Genomic DNA, 15,404 nt, shown 5'->3' with positions numbered 1-15,404 from the left:
CCCACATTTAGATTTCCAGAATATGAATCAGATACTAGCCCACCATGGCCCCTGTTCTAGTGATCATAAAGCACGCATTCTCAGTAATCCCCGTGAAGCCTTCTCTGTGGTCCTGAATTGAGGAGGATGCAGCTTCTACCCATTTCCCAAGGGGAGGACTTGACAGTTTAAAAGAGGGGGTTGGAAAACTTCTACAACTTTCTCAGATTCTTTTCTGGAAAAAAAAAAAAACCTTCTCTTCCCATTGTTCTTTGACTTCAGTCTTTCATTATTTGTCTGTGGGTGTTAGATGAAGGGTCCCCCCAGCACTTTTGAGGCATCGCTTTTATAAGTCTGGCACAGGTCTTTGGAATACAGGGGAAATGGCACAGATCTTTTTGTTCTTGACTTTCATGGTCTCACCTGGATTTGAGATAAAGGAGTCCCAGCTGCCATTTGGTTACACACCTAACAATGAAGTTCAGGTTACAGGGGGGATGAAATCTGTGAGGCTGACACTCAAAGTCCTCTTAGTTCATTTAAGGCACTTCTGCCTGAATGTGAAGAAGTGCCCAGGAAGATGATTTGCTGATGTATGTCTCTCTGTAATTGATAGAAACTTCAGAATTGGATTTGTTTTGATGCCCTCTAGAGATACATTTACCTCAAACATCCTGACACCACTAAAAATCAGGGATCTTTTCTAGAACACAGGTGATATACTGGTACGGTTCTTCATCTGGGCATTTTGGAAAGACTTCAAGTAGTGAAAAACTTTCTCAACAAGTTTTTTACTGTTTTGTTTACATCGCTTTAGGAGCTACGTTCACCACCTTCCCCTCCAGTGTTGGATCCAATGGTTTACACCTGTGACCTCTAAAGACGTGCCCTTGGCTGACCCTAGCGAGGTCATCTCACCCAGAGATGGCTAGGTAATTAGGCCCTCTACACAAGGGTAGACGATAAGTTCTAGGGGACAAAAAGCGGGCTTCCTTGCTTCAAGATGCTGCTGTTTGATTATGCTTCCGAGGTTGTCTCTGGATGAAGCTAAGGTTAGACTTTACCTGAGATCATAATTCTCGGTTTACCTCTTTTCCTTTCTTTGTTGTCTTCTTTCTCCTGCCAAGAGATTTCTCTTGAGAGCACTTATGTCCTGAGATGGGAAAGTTCTTGAATCTTTATTCTGTCCTCATAGCAGTCAAATTTTTCTATTTCTCCTGAAGGTCAGATTTAGTCATTTCCAATTTTTCAAGGAAGTGTCTATTTCACTTCACTTTCAAATTTATTGACCTAAATGTTTTCATTATATTCTTTTTAATATCTATGACTGCTGCAAAGATGTCTCCTTTTTCACTCTAAATTTTATACATTGTTGTTTTCATAAGCGGTATAATACCGAGTTTGATTAACCTGCATAGTGGTGTTCCTAACTTTTGGATCTGTTTGATCTATCACTGAGAGCTGTCTTACTATCTCCCTTTACCTTGTTGGATTTAACAGTGTTTGCCTATTAGTTTTGTTTACTTTTTTTGCTTAGTGTATTTTGAATATGCATTGTAGGTTCACACCAGTTTAAAAATTATTATATCATCAGTTAAGAATTCTAACCATGCCTAACGACTGTCTTTATCACTAACAATGCTTTTTGCCTCAAAGTATGTTTTGACCTGAGAGTAATAATAGCTGTTAGCTCTTGTTAAGTTAGTATTTGCTTGACACATTTTTCCATTCATCTTGCTTCTTATTTTTTGATGTCCTTATTTTCTAGACTTGTTTTTTTCATTCACTATTTGAAGGGAGGGGTTGGCGTTTTACCCATCCTGGCAAACTTTATTTTTTCTACTAGAGTATTTAATATCTTATAATTGCTGATAATGTATAATTGTTAAATGATTTTCTATCACTTTTGTTTTTAATTTTTTTCTACTTCTCTAAATTTGTTTGGTATTAAGAGTTTTTGGTTTTTGCCGTTAATTGGGTCAGTTAAGTGTATGAAATTTAGTCATTTTCTAAATTGTTTTATAGTTGCCAATAGAGTAGTTAAGTGTCTTTACTGTTTTAGTGCTACTTCTAAAAAATTTTAACATGAGTAGTTAAATGAAAAACTTAAATCAGTAACATCCTTCATCAATGCAAAATGGGAATGTTTTAATGCTTATAAATCCCTACCCAGTTTACATAATGCTGTCCAATGTTTTATTATGTATTGTTTTTATTCCACAAATAATACTGTCTTAAGAGCCAAATTTATTTAGATTTACATGAATTTACCATTTTCATTGCTTTCACTCCTTCTTGCATGATTTTCTGGGATGATTTTCCTTATTTTCACAAATGTGATAATGTGATTTATAACAAATACATACTTGGTTTTTGTCCCTGTTTCTGGCACAGAGCTCTTAAAACCCTTGGAATCTCTAAGTGGTAAGAGCAGAAGAGGTGTCTTGATATTCATAACAAACCCCTTTAAACCACATGTGAGTTTGTGTTAATGAAATGATTTTTAAAAAGCTTCTAAGGTTGGGGGTTGATTGCCAGGGTAACCAGCCAGGAAACTGGAGAGTGGGAACTTATGGTCCCACCTGCACACGCACCTATTGCCCGCTGGAAGGGTAGAGGGGCTGAAGGTTGAATTGCTTGCCCGTGGCCAGTGTTGCTGTCAATCATGCTTATATATTGAAGCCTCCATTTAAAAACCCAAAGGACTGGGTTTGAAGAACTCTGGGACTGGTGAACACGTGGAGTCAGCTGGGTAAAAGCGTGCTCCTGGGAAAGGCGTGGAAACGCCCTGTCCTTTTCCCCTCTTACACCCGGGCTTTCTGACTTATATCCTTTTATAACAAACTGGTAACCTAGTAAGTGAAATGTTTCTCTGAGTTCCAAGAGGTGATCTAGCAAATTAATTGAACCCAAGAAGGGAGTGGTTGGAACCTCCAATCTTTAGCCTGAAGGTCAGAAGTCCAGGTCATTTGCTTCTGAAAAGGGGCAGGGACGGAGAAGCAGTAGTCTTGTAGGACTGAGTTCTTAACCTGTGAGATCTGATACTATCTCCAGGTGACTAAATAGTGTCAGAATTGAGTTAAATTGTGGGACACCCAGCAGGTGTCAGAGAATTGATTGGTGGTGTGGAAAAAAACCCACACATTGTAATTTGGAGTCGGAATATTATTGAAATACCTTTTTAGACATTATGCTAGTGAGGGTCAGTTGTAATTCATTTAGATTTTTGATTTTCAGCACTTACATTATTCATGAATCCTGAAAAATTCTTAGCTGTACCTTTTCTACTAATTCTGGCAATTCCATTTGGTATATTGGAGATCTCACCATATTCTTAGGTCTTTTAATGTCTTTTTCACATTTTCTAGTTGTTTCTGTGTATTATATTCCAAATCATTTAGATCTATCTTCCAGTTTCCTTACAGTGTATTTTTTCCAACATACTGCTAATGTGTATAAGTGATTTCTAATATCAATTAAAATGACTTCACTTAAAAAAATGATTTGCCAAAAAAAAATGATTTGTCTACTATAGTTTCCATTAGTTGTTCAAGTCTGTGGTTACTGTTTTGTCAAAGGAGTAGGTTGTGAATAGGGAAGGAAACATTTATGAAGGAGTTGGTGGTTAGAATTGGCCTTGAAGAATGGATAGGATACATGTTTCTCAGCTTTATAAATCTTTTTCCAATCTATAATAAAGTTAAAACATCAGTATAATAAAATTAGACACATGCACACATAAACTCATGTGTGTATGTTTTTTACAATTTGAAACAAAGTATTTTATTTTACCTCTCAATAATTTACCATGTATATCCCAGGAAACTGAAGAAATAAACATTAATACAGTATTTTCTTTACAATCAATATTCAGGATTTTCCAGTTGTATACAAATTATAAACTGTTTTATTTCAATCCAAGATCCAGTGAAGGATCATATAGTGCATTTGGTTGTCATTTCTCTCTTGTATCTTTAATCTAGAATAGTATTTTTCACTGGGGCAATTTTGTCCCCAGAGATGTGTGGCATTATTCAGACATGTTTGTTTAAAATGTGTGGGAAGTGGGGAGAGAGCTATTGGCCTCTCATGGGTAGAGACTAGATATGGTGCTGAACATCCTACAATGTACAGGACGGTCACCTAAAACAATTCTGCAGTCTGAAATGTCAACAGTGCTGAGGTTGAGAAACCCCAACCTAGAACTTTCCCTTCATTTTTTTTTCCTTTCATGGCATTGTTATTTTTGAAGCAGCAAGGACAGTTGGCTTGTAAAATATTGTAGAATGTTGAACAGTCTGGCTTTGTCTGTTGCTTCATGACTAAATTAAACATTTTGGCAAGAATATCATGTAGTGATCTATGCCTTGTAATTTTTATGGTCTCTTGTCCTTCATTATTTTTCCAATGCCTTGCTTTATTTCTTTAATTATACTAAATAATTTCTTATCTCATTACATGCTATTTCTTTGGGTCTGAAGTCTTTGGTGGAGTTTCTTGTTTTGTTTACTTGTTTCAACTGGTTCACAATCATAGTAGTATATTACTTGTTTTGGTTTTTTGGGTGGTAATATTTGATGATAAACTTGTATCCTTTGCTTTATATGTAGGAACTCTGGCACTCAAAATTAAAGAGACTTTTTTACTTTTAATTTTCAAAAAGTATTTAAATTTTCCTCTTTTTTCCTTGCCAAATGGTTAATAAAAAATCATGGACCCAAATGCACAGGACTGCTTACAAAGTCTCTAGGAAGACAGGCAAGTATTTCTACCATTTTATTTTTTTGGCAGGGTTTTAATTAGTTCATTGACTAAGGGTGTTACCCTTCGGGAGTATAGTAGTGTGCTGCATCCCATCAGTGTTTATCTTCCTCTAGCTCCAAGTCTGTTCTCTGCTTAGGTGGACACAGGTGCTAGGTTGATGGAGATTGGCATATTTCCCACGGCAAACACCATTACTTCTTACCTTCTTGGTATTGGGCTCTCTTATTGCCTTCAGCCCCCAAATACTTCTTTGCTTCTCTGACAGCTCATCTATGAATGTAGAAATATCTTTTCCCAATTTGGCCAGCATTTTAAGCATCTCCTGCCCTCCCTCTTGAGAATTTTTTGAATATACTTATATTTTGTCAGAAACAATGTCCTTTTATTTAAAATGCACATCAGATAGTCACTCCAAGACATCTATTTAAGACTTGGATGCAAACGAATGGTATCCTAAGCAGTATCCAGGAGTAGATAGCTATTGTAAAACTGGGCTAAAGAAACTTCCAAAGTGGGAACTGACATCACTGCTTTTCATTTTTCCCATTGGCTGTTATTTATACCAAATCAAGATCAAAATTTACCTCTGTAACGATGTTGATTAAATGCTAGCTACGGGATGAATTGCTCTCATTTCTCCTTCCTAATTAATGGCTTATGTATGTCATATCATCTCTTTTTCTCTGCTGGTGTGCCATTTTCAGCTGGATGCCTGACCTTTGGCTCTCTGCAACTTTTGAAAAGAGGCAAATTTCATTTTCTTGTGTGTCAGGGGAGTAGAGGGCCATTTAGTAGATATCCAGTAGATAGTTCTATTTTTATTAAATAATTATTTATTTTAGAGGGGGAGAGAGAGAGAGTGCACAGCATGCCAGAGTGCACAGGGAGGGGGAAGAAGGGGAGAGAGAGAGAGAGAGAGAGAGAGAGAAAGAGAGAGAGAGAGTCTCCAGCAGACTCCCTGCTAAGCAAGAAGTCCAAGGCAGGCTAAATTCCACCACCCTGAGATCATGACCTAAGCTGAAATCAAGAGTCTGATGTTTCACTTACTGAGCCACCCAGGCACCTGCAGTAGATATTTTTAGAGTCCTTAAATAGTAATATTTTTAGTTTAATTTATTTGCTAAATAGGTATTGAGCTCCTTCCTTGCAACAGGCATAAAAACAAAGTTGAGAGGATAGCAGTGGACAGATATTGCCTGATTTTATGTGACTTAGTAAACAATTTGAGGATCCAGCTTATAAAGCATTACAAATAGTAATTGAGAAAAATGATAGAGAATTATAGAGAAATAACAGGGTTTTATTAGAATAAAAGAATAATAGAAGTTGAAACCTAAGTGAAGGATAGGCTATTTGAGTAATGGAGAAAAAAAAAAAAAGATTTAAAAGTAGAGCCAAAAGTGAAACTTCAGTGGATATAAGGAACTGAACAAAGGCAAGAGGTTGGACCTGTGAAAGAAGATAAGGTTGTAAGGTTAGAGGACAAAGTGTGTATATCCTTGTAAACTACTTTAAGATGTTCTAGCTTATTAAAAAAAAAAAAGGGGGGAACCAAAAAAGAGTTTTAGAAGCAAGACAGCTCACACTTGCACAAATGGATTCTGACTAATCTTTGTAACATGGGAATGATGGAGAAAAGCAGTAGAAGAGGAACCATGTTGTTAGGAAGGGGGTGCAGTAAACCATATGAGATCAATGGGACTTAGATGGTGCTAAGATCCTGAGGGTGAAGGGAAGCAGATAGGGACAAAATATGTTTTGAACACTGAGTTAGTAATAACTTTGATGGATTGGGTTTGGAGACTTAAAAAAAAAAAAAACAAACCTAAAATCTAAGGACGGTAGGAGAATTACTAAAGATGTAACATACTCCTAACTGGAACACAAACATGGTAGTTATTAATGCAACTATATTGATAATCACTTTAAGTGAAATAATTTAAATGCGCTAAGTAAAAGGCAGATAGCAGATGTTGTCAGAGTAGACTACAAAAAACCTCAACTATATTTTTATCTCTAAGAAACCCACTTTAAGTGATCAAAGAAGGGTTAAAAGCAAACAAACCCATTTAGAAAAGCCCAAAGTTAGGAGTAGGGGCAAAAATAAAAAGAATTTGAAGTCTCCGGCAGCAATAGGTAGAACAGATAATAATCATAGGCAAATTAGCCCAAATCCTCACATTAAAGGCTTATTTACTTCAGTTCCTAATGCCCAGCATAATATGTCCATCTTCCAACCAGAATAATTAGAAGGCATTCTGAGGACAAAACAAAATGAACAATTTGAAGAACCAAAGCAATGATCAGAACCAGTTCACTTTTGACCTGGGTCTTGAAAATAGCAGATAAGGATTTTTAAATAACTATGATTAATATGCTAAGGACTCTACTGGAAAGAGGGGACTACATGCAAGAACAAATTGGTAGTGTTCTCATTGATAACGAGAACCCTAAGAAACAAAATGAACTACTTGACAGAAAAAAACCACTGAAACAGAAATATAGACCACCTCTCATAGGCTTGTTAATAGACGAGACATAGCTGAGCAAAGAAATCTGTGAGCATAGAAGTGTGTCAATAGAAACTTCTCAAGCTGAAATTCAAAGAGAAACCGATGAGAAGGAAAGTGATGAAGAAAGATATACTATGCCAACACTAATTAAAAGAAGCTTGAAAAGCTGTATTAATTCCAGACAAAGTAGACTTTACAAGGAAAATTATCAGGGATAGAGGTGTTACATAATGATAAAGAGTCAATTCTTCAAGAAGACGCGACAATCTTAAACAGTATGAACTAAAAAATGTGTGTAAGAACCTAAGAGAGCAGCAAAATATATGAAACAAAAACTGATAGAGCTGAAAGTAGAAGAGACAAATCCCCTAATATAGTTGGTGACTTCAATATCCACCCATGTCCTTAACAGAGCCATAGGGCATAAAATCAGTAGATACATAAAGGACTCAATAGTTTTATCAATTGAGTTAATCTAATTGGCATTTAAAGATCTCTTTAGCAAACAACAATTGAAGTCCTATTCTTCACATAGAACATTCACCAAGGTAGCTCACATTCTGGGTGGTAGAATACACCTTAACAAATTTAAAAGATCAGTAATCCTGCAAATTATATTCTTAGACCATTATGTAATTAAAAACATTCCTAAACAACTGATGGATCAAAGAAGAGGTCTCAAAATAAACTGAAAAATATTTAGAACAAAATAAAAATATATACTTTACCAAATTTACAGGATATAGTGAAAGCAGTCCTTAGAGGGAAATTGATAGCACTATGTGCATATCAGGCAGAAGAAGAAAGATCTAAAATTAATAACTTTATTGTCACCTTAAGAAACTAGAACAGCAATTTAAGTCCAAACCAAGGAGAAGGAAAGAAATAATTAAAATTAGGGTAGAAATCATTAGGGTGCCTGGGTGGCTCAGTCGTTAAGCAGCTGCCTTCAGCTCAGGTCATGATCCCGGGGTCCTGGAATTGAGCCCAGCATCGGGCTCCCTGCTCTGCAGCAAGCCCACTTTTCCCTCTCCCACTCTCCCTGCTTGTGCTCCTGCTCTTTCTCTATCTCTCTCTCTGTTAAATAAATAAATAAAAGCTTTAAAAAATAAAATAAAATTAGGAGAGAAATCAATGAAAGAGAAAACAGGAAGATAAAACCAACAAAACCAAAAGCTGGTTCTTTGAGAAGAATGACGCAAGTTTCTAACCATTGGCAGCTGATTCAAATGAAAGTGATATTGGATGATGGGCGAGGGGATGAAGATTGAAGGAGACAAATTTTGGGAAAATAAGTAAAAGATTTAGCATTAGACTGGATTATATTTAAAAAGAGGTTTAGTTATGAAGGAGTCAAATACTTGAATTGGGGGCTCAGGAGAAAATTTGGCTGCAGTGGTATGATTGGGACTCAGTGGCCTATAGACCATCCTAGAGCCAATAAAAAAAAGAGCTCCCTAATGAGTGAGGAAAAGGAGTAGATGATGCTTCTCGATGTCCCGTGCTGCTAACAGGCCCTGGTGCATCCAATGAAGAGTGGCTATTTTCTTGGGCAACATGGAACCGTTTGGTGGCCTTAACAATAACCTCGTTAGTGGGGTGGTCCATGTACACAATGAAAGCTGACCTAGAGGAAGGAGGGAGGGAAAGCAGTGTGAGGAAAGAACACCATGAAAATTTTACCCGAAGGGTAGCAAAGACCTAAGTTGTAGCTAGATGTGTAGCAGGGTCTGGAGGATAGAACTACTCACTCTCCTGAATGTGTGAACTGACTTCTAAAGAAAGGGAAATTTGAAGATGCAGAAGGAAGTTTCTGAGGCCAAGAGGGAGCTAGTTACACAGTATATGTAGACAGACTACCCAGTATTGTCTACGGACTATGTGTTCTGTGGTTAAACTCAGAGCTCTATGTAGACTACTTAAGCATCCTCTGGATTTGATATTTTCTCCATTTTATAGTGTGAAAATTAAAGTTAAGAGAAATTATTAGCCCAAACTTCAAGAGCTAGTAAGAGGTTAAGCCGAATTCTAACTGGGTCTGAGGCCAAGGCCTGCATTTTTTTTTTAACTGTCCTACTTTGCTGCTGCTTCTTTACGCCACCCCCCCCCCCCACATCTGCAACCACCTGAACCTGCAACCGAATGAACTAAGTCTGACTTGCCTGTGATGATAAAATTTGGAAATCAGAGTAGAGCTATGCCCTGAGGAGAGCGGTTCCCAGATCTGCCGCATTTGCCCGTGAATCAAATTGATGAATAGACATAGACTGCATGCTCTTTGCTTCGATCTATTCTTGTGTATCCAACACTACACACTTAATATTCTTTCTTACCTGGGGTGCTTCTTCCTGATTATTTGTAGGATTGCTGCTTTCTTTTTCCTCAAATGGGTCCTTAAAGATCACTTCCTTAGAGAACCTGAAGCAGGAGTCCATATCGGGGTAATACTGAAAAAGAGAATCATGGGCAGAGGTTGGCAGTGCCCACTGCCCAAAAACTGTCCAGAGGAGATATTGAGATACTGAGAATTGAGGCTCCATTGATACACTCATTCTCTGTCTGCCCCATTCTTGCTTCGTGATCCTAACCAAGTTAATGAGCTACTCTGTGCCAGTTTCTTCACTGTAAAATGGAGTTAATAATAGAACTTCTTAGAAGGGCTTTTATAAATTTTAAATGAATTAATTAATATAAAGTGATATAGAACGGTGCATGGCACATAAGTGTTCCACAGGGTTAGATTTTAATATTACTAAAGTCATCTCTATTGTGAGATGGGTTGCATTATTATGCTCTCTTAGCATGATGATGTTAAAACATTTGGTCAATCTAATTCCCCTTTGCTTTGATTTCATATTTACAAAGGAATTTCCTATTGATTGATTGGCTTCACTTTTCATCTACAGACAAGAAGAGTCTGGCCTCCTCTGCTTAAGATCTATGACAGTTATTTTCCTTGTAAATTAATAAATTAACTTTCTTATTAAAATGACCATATAAATCTGTCCATAAGGGGAAATTGTCTGTGTAGACTATCTAAACATAGAATATTCTGGTTCCCTGTGTCAGTTATTTCTCCATTAATGAAGCTTAATTTAAAGCTTCTTGAGCTTGGGAAGTGTAAGTATATCCTGATATTAATCTGCTTTGGAGGTGTTCAGAAAAGGAGGTTGGACAGCGGATTAGTGACTTTCTGGATGATGTGTCAATATCTTAGGAGAGAGTGGACAGCCTTATCCCAGGCAGACAGCACACAATCCCCTTACACCTCCTTATGCAGAGTTTTCTCATTTGCATTTTTAGAATCCATGCTATTATCTTCATGTTACAGATGGTGATCAGAGAAGCAAAGTAACTTGCTCAAGGTCACATAAGCATAAGTGGCAGAGCCCATACTCAGACTATGCTTTGACTGACAGCAAAGTCTTCTCACGATATATACACTTGGTTCCAATAATAGTAAATACAAGAATGATCATACAATTGTCCCTTTGAGGATAAAAATGTCATTTGAAATATTTGTTTAATAATGAGAGCTCTGTAGAAAGATCTTAGTAAAATCAAAGGGATACTTAAATACGCATTTATGCATATACCTACTGTCTCATACACACAAGTGTGCACATTTATGCCCTTAAACAGATTTGCCAGTATTTGGTTTGTCATTCTTTATGTTTCTATTTTAAACTCAACAAACTGTGGGCTAATAGATTTAATTGGTGTGCAAGAAGAACATGCTTGGGGTAAATTAAAAAGACATTTCAGAAAATTGCTATTTATTTAATGTGTACAGGTTATAGCTTCTTTAGGTAATTGAGTAACTTGGTTGTTCTAATTTTTTTCCATTCCAACCCCCACTGAAAAGTTTGGGCATTCATAACTGACTTGCTGTAAGTACCAACTTAACACGTATATAAGTAATGTGGCTTATAAACTCATTGATAAGGTGGTAGAAGCTGAAGTAACCTAATAATGCTGCCCTATGGAGTGTTGTTTGGCTCTTATTCTTGCTCTAAGCATCTCAGCTTGAAGTGGTTCCTAAGAAGAGTTTAACCACATTCCAGCCAGTCTCTTCATCTTTGGCTGCCATCTGCATGTTGCGCTCTGTGGACCTGGTTTCATGCATGGCTCACGTTCTGTAGCATCTTTATAAATGCTAGAAAAAAATATGGACAAATCCATCCACATGTCAGAGAAGGCAGAGAAAAATACAAGTAGGTCAAAATGGAAGTATACGGACTTCTGTAGTAAAAAACAATGCATTTAATACCTACAAAAGAAAATGATCACAAATAGATTCAAGAGACTGTGGAGGGAGTAGGGAAAATGCAGTAATGTTCCCCTGCCCCAAAGGCTTAAGAAGAGTAATATGAAAAACTAAAAATTCACTTACATGTAATTTGGTAAGAAAGAAATCCAACAGTATTAAGAAGGCTTATATAAAAAGACTACCATTAAAGGTGAATTTGAGGATCTTTTCTTACAGCATCTCTAAGATTGATTCTTTTTATTCCCCTTGTATTGTTCTGCTTCAGTTTCCCATCACCCTCATTTCTCGTTTCATTTTCTCTTCCAGGCATGGCTTTTTCAGCAAGTTCTAGACTGACAAAAAAGTCTTCTCCACATACCACTCTCATCACATGATCATCTGCTCCGGCCATTCTTTTATTTTCTACCTCTTGTATCTTTGGGTAGCACTATGCACCTTGTCAATATTAACGTATTTCTCAAACTCTTCTACTTGGGTTTATTTGTCCTCTAGTTCTATGCTATAATCTCATGAACATAGCTTATGTTTTTAGTATATCATCAGCTTAAACAGATACTTAAATAGAATCTTCTCCAACAAAATACTTCTCTACATGTAGCCTTTTCATTTTGTGGAAGAATAGATTCTTGTACCAAATACTGTTAAAGAAAATGAATTATATCCAAATAGGAAAATAAATAAACTACTAATATGTGCTTATGCAATAATAGAGGAAGACGAAATGAAGATTATAGTAGCATGAATGGCATCTTCAAATACAAGCTTTGTCGCTTAGTTCTAAGACTTTGGGCAAATTTCTGAATCTCTTCCTGAGTAGTAAAATAGAGAAAATAATGCTGAATTCATACACTTGATCATCTAGACATTTGGGCATTTTTGCTTTATAAACAAACATTTATAGGGAAAGCCATGTTTCTTAATTCTTACTACTTTTCCTATTTCCATTGTCTTAGATGTTAATGATTTTCTATCAAGCCATATTTCCCTATGCAAATTCTTTTATGAAGTTTGTGGCGAATATTCTTTTAACAGTGTTTTGCTCTACTGAGAAGTAATAGGAAAATTGAAATTTAGATGGCACAGGTTTAGAAAAAATAATAAATATGGTCTCGCAGATCTAGCTTAAGAAATAAAAAACTCAATTTTCTACCACTATACCAATTAAATGAGAAAGCCAATCATTGAAATAAGAGTAATTTCAGGATTTTAGTTTAAAAATTGTATCAATCATATGAAACCTAATCACAGTCTATGAAAATTTAAAATAGGCATTCCATAACGCTACTAAATGAAGTTCGTTGCATTGATAAAATTTAGACATTTCTTTAGATATTCTGCCAATGTAAGCAAAGACAAGTGATTCTGGTCCTAATGTCAGTCTTCTAATCACCATAGCTAATCAGTCCTGGCGTTCTCATGGTTCAGTGGCCAGCAATGGAGTAAATGGCCAGTCTTTGGCATTAAGGAGTTAAATGCTCCTTAGTCCAAACTTTGAAAAAGTTTTGCTCCATGCCCTTTTAGACAATGACTAGCTGTTAAGCTCAAAACTAATTAACATTTCAAAAACTAGTGTTAATCAGTATTAGGAAGACTCTAGGGAAACACTTCCCTGCAGAGACCATTTTCTTCCTTTGCTTTAAAGCAATAACTTCTAAATTATTACTTTAATTTTAAGTTGTGTTTGGCACATAGTAAACAAACCTAAAAATCACTAAGCTAAAAGAAATGGAATCACAGGTTGTTTCCTTATTTCTTATTCTTACGAGGCAATGTCTGTTGACTTGACTGTACTTGTTTATAGAAACTAACTCTAATACGTGCAATAATCTTGCTCTTTAATATGGGTCCCTAAACTCATACTCGTAGAATGTATGAGTAGATACAACTTAATCCCCTATAGCATTACTGTTTTACTCTCGCTTTCTGCAGATTTAGAAATAGGGCTGAATGATTATTCAACTGTTTGAGATTAAAGTAATTGGATTTAAAATTTCATATTTGACACTGGAAAATGTCTTCTCGAGCAAAATTCCTGCCCACCACTCCATTTTACATATGGGGACCCTGAGGCCCAACCTCAGAGAAGTAGCTGTTGGTGGACATGTATTGAGAACGCAGATGTTTCCAGTTTCTTTCTCTGATTTTCTCACTCATGAGCATCTGATCAAGTGATAGTAATCATGTGTTTAAAATTCAGTTTTCATTTAAATGGGATATGTCACAATTAACCTTTACTTTGCCAAGAATTTCTACATGTAACATCTTTTAAGAGTTTGTGTGTGTGTGTGTGTGTGTGTGTGTTTATTTTCTATAGGCAATAGTTTTTCTTAATGGTGACAGATCTGTGTAAGTCTTCTAGTAGGTACTTGGTGGCACATGGGGTTACATCTGAACTCAGGACTTTATGGACTCCAATCCTTGTTCATACATTGGATAATTGTGTGTACTGTAGCTAAGGTCATCTTGCTAAGATTTTGCTTTCTCCTCTATGAAGAGAAGACAGCAATAACAGCTACCTCATGCTCACTGTGAGATGGAAAGGAGACAATATATGTCATCTTGCCTAGGAAGGGTTTAATAAAGCACTAAAAGCAATAAATAGGTATTTAGATTGTAAGGTCAGGACCAGTTGGAAAAATGAGCTCATGCCCTGAAACACTGAAGTACTAAAAAATGCCATTGATAAATTTGTGGGGTATTTGTTTGATTTGTGGTTGTTTTGTCAAAGGAGCTGCATGTGACATACAAAGTGAGGGGTTCCTTGCTACCTTGGCTTTAAAAAATAAAGTGGTTCTAGAAAGTTCATGGGAAATAACCTAAGAAAACTCCTACCTGTGAAGATTGCAAATAGTCACAGTAAGAGCAAGGGAAGTGATGACTGACAAGAGTTTTTTTTCTAGCTTATCTGCTGCATCTTACAACATAAATAATAAATAAAATCTTGAAGCCTATAATGATTTGAGACTGTGGGGAAGGCAACATTGAAGACTTCTGCTTTGGTCGGCACAACGTGCTCATCTTAAAGTCCTCTGTGAATTGCCCCTCTTCCTAGCAGTCCAAGGCTCTGCACAGACTTAATTGTAACCTTGAGAGTTTTGCAATAGACTTTTACACATAATGACATCCAGTCCAGCAAGCTTCCAAGAATGTTTTGGCCACCCACACCGAAATAACGTTTCCCCCAAATCGAATTCCTTACTAGCCCAGAAAGGGCTCTTGGGATTTACATGTAGCTAAGGAAAACTCTGATTTTTCTCAATCATTATTTAAAGTAGCTTCAGACCCATTCATGAAAAGACCAGTGACCCTGTTCTTCACGCCTCTTTGCGATAATTCCAGTAATTAGAACAGACAAAACAACAGAAATTGTGAGAAATGTGTTCTTTTCTGTGGTCATATTTAGTTCTTTGAGGCCTGAAACCCTGCTGCTGTTAGTCACCATCGAGTCTCTAGGGCGCAGCATGTGTGGGTGGCAGGCTGCAGTACTTCTGTGAATAGTTATGGTTTCTGTTTACTTTTTTTTTTATTCATGCAACCTAAGAGCTTTCAAGGGGCAGATACACTTTCCACCCATGTAATAACTGACAGACCAGACAGAGAATAAAGGAGAATAAAGGAAGAAGATATTCTTCCTAGTTGAAAACTAAGAACTTAATTCCAAACTGTTGTTGCTCTTAGATAAACTTGCCTACCACTTCAGCATCAGGAGGTGAAAGTTGGCCAAGGAAGGATTATTTAGGAGGAAGTTGGGTTGAAGACAAATTCTAAAACCATAAGAAGTAATGTACATAAACATTTATTGGAAAAAGAAATGGTCTGGTTGTGTAAAATTCTATGCAAATTGAGGGGTGAGTTATTCAAGGTGGATAACATTTATT

This window comes from Zalophus californianus, chromosome 5 (genome assembly GCF_009762305.2).
Source record: "Zalophus californianus isolate mZalCal1 chromosome 5, mZalCal1.pri.v2, whole genome shotgun sequence".
NCBI lineage: Eukaryota > Metazoa > Chordata > Mammalia > Carnivora > Otariidae > Zalophus > Zalophus californianus.
This window is presented reverse-complemented; position numbering follows the sequence as displayed.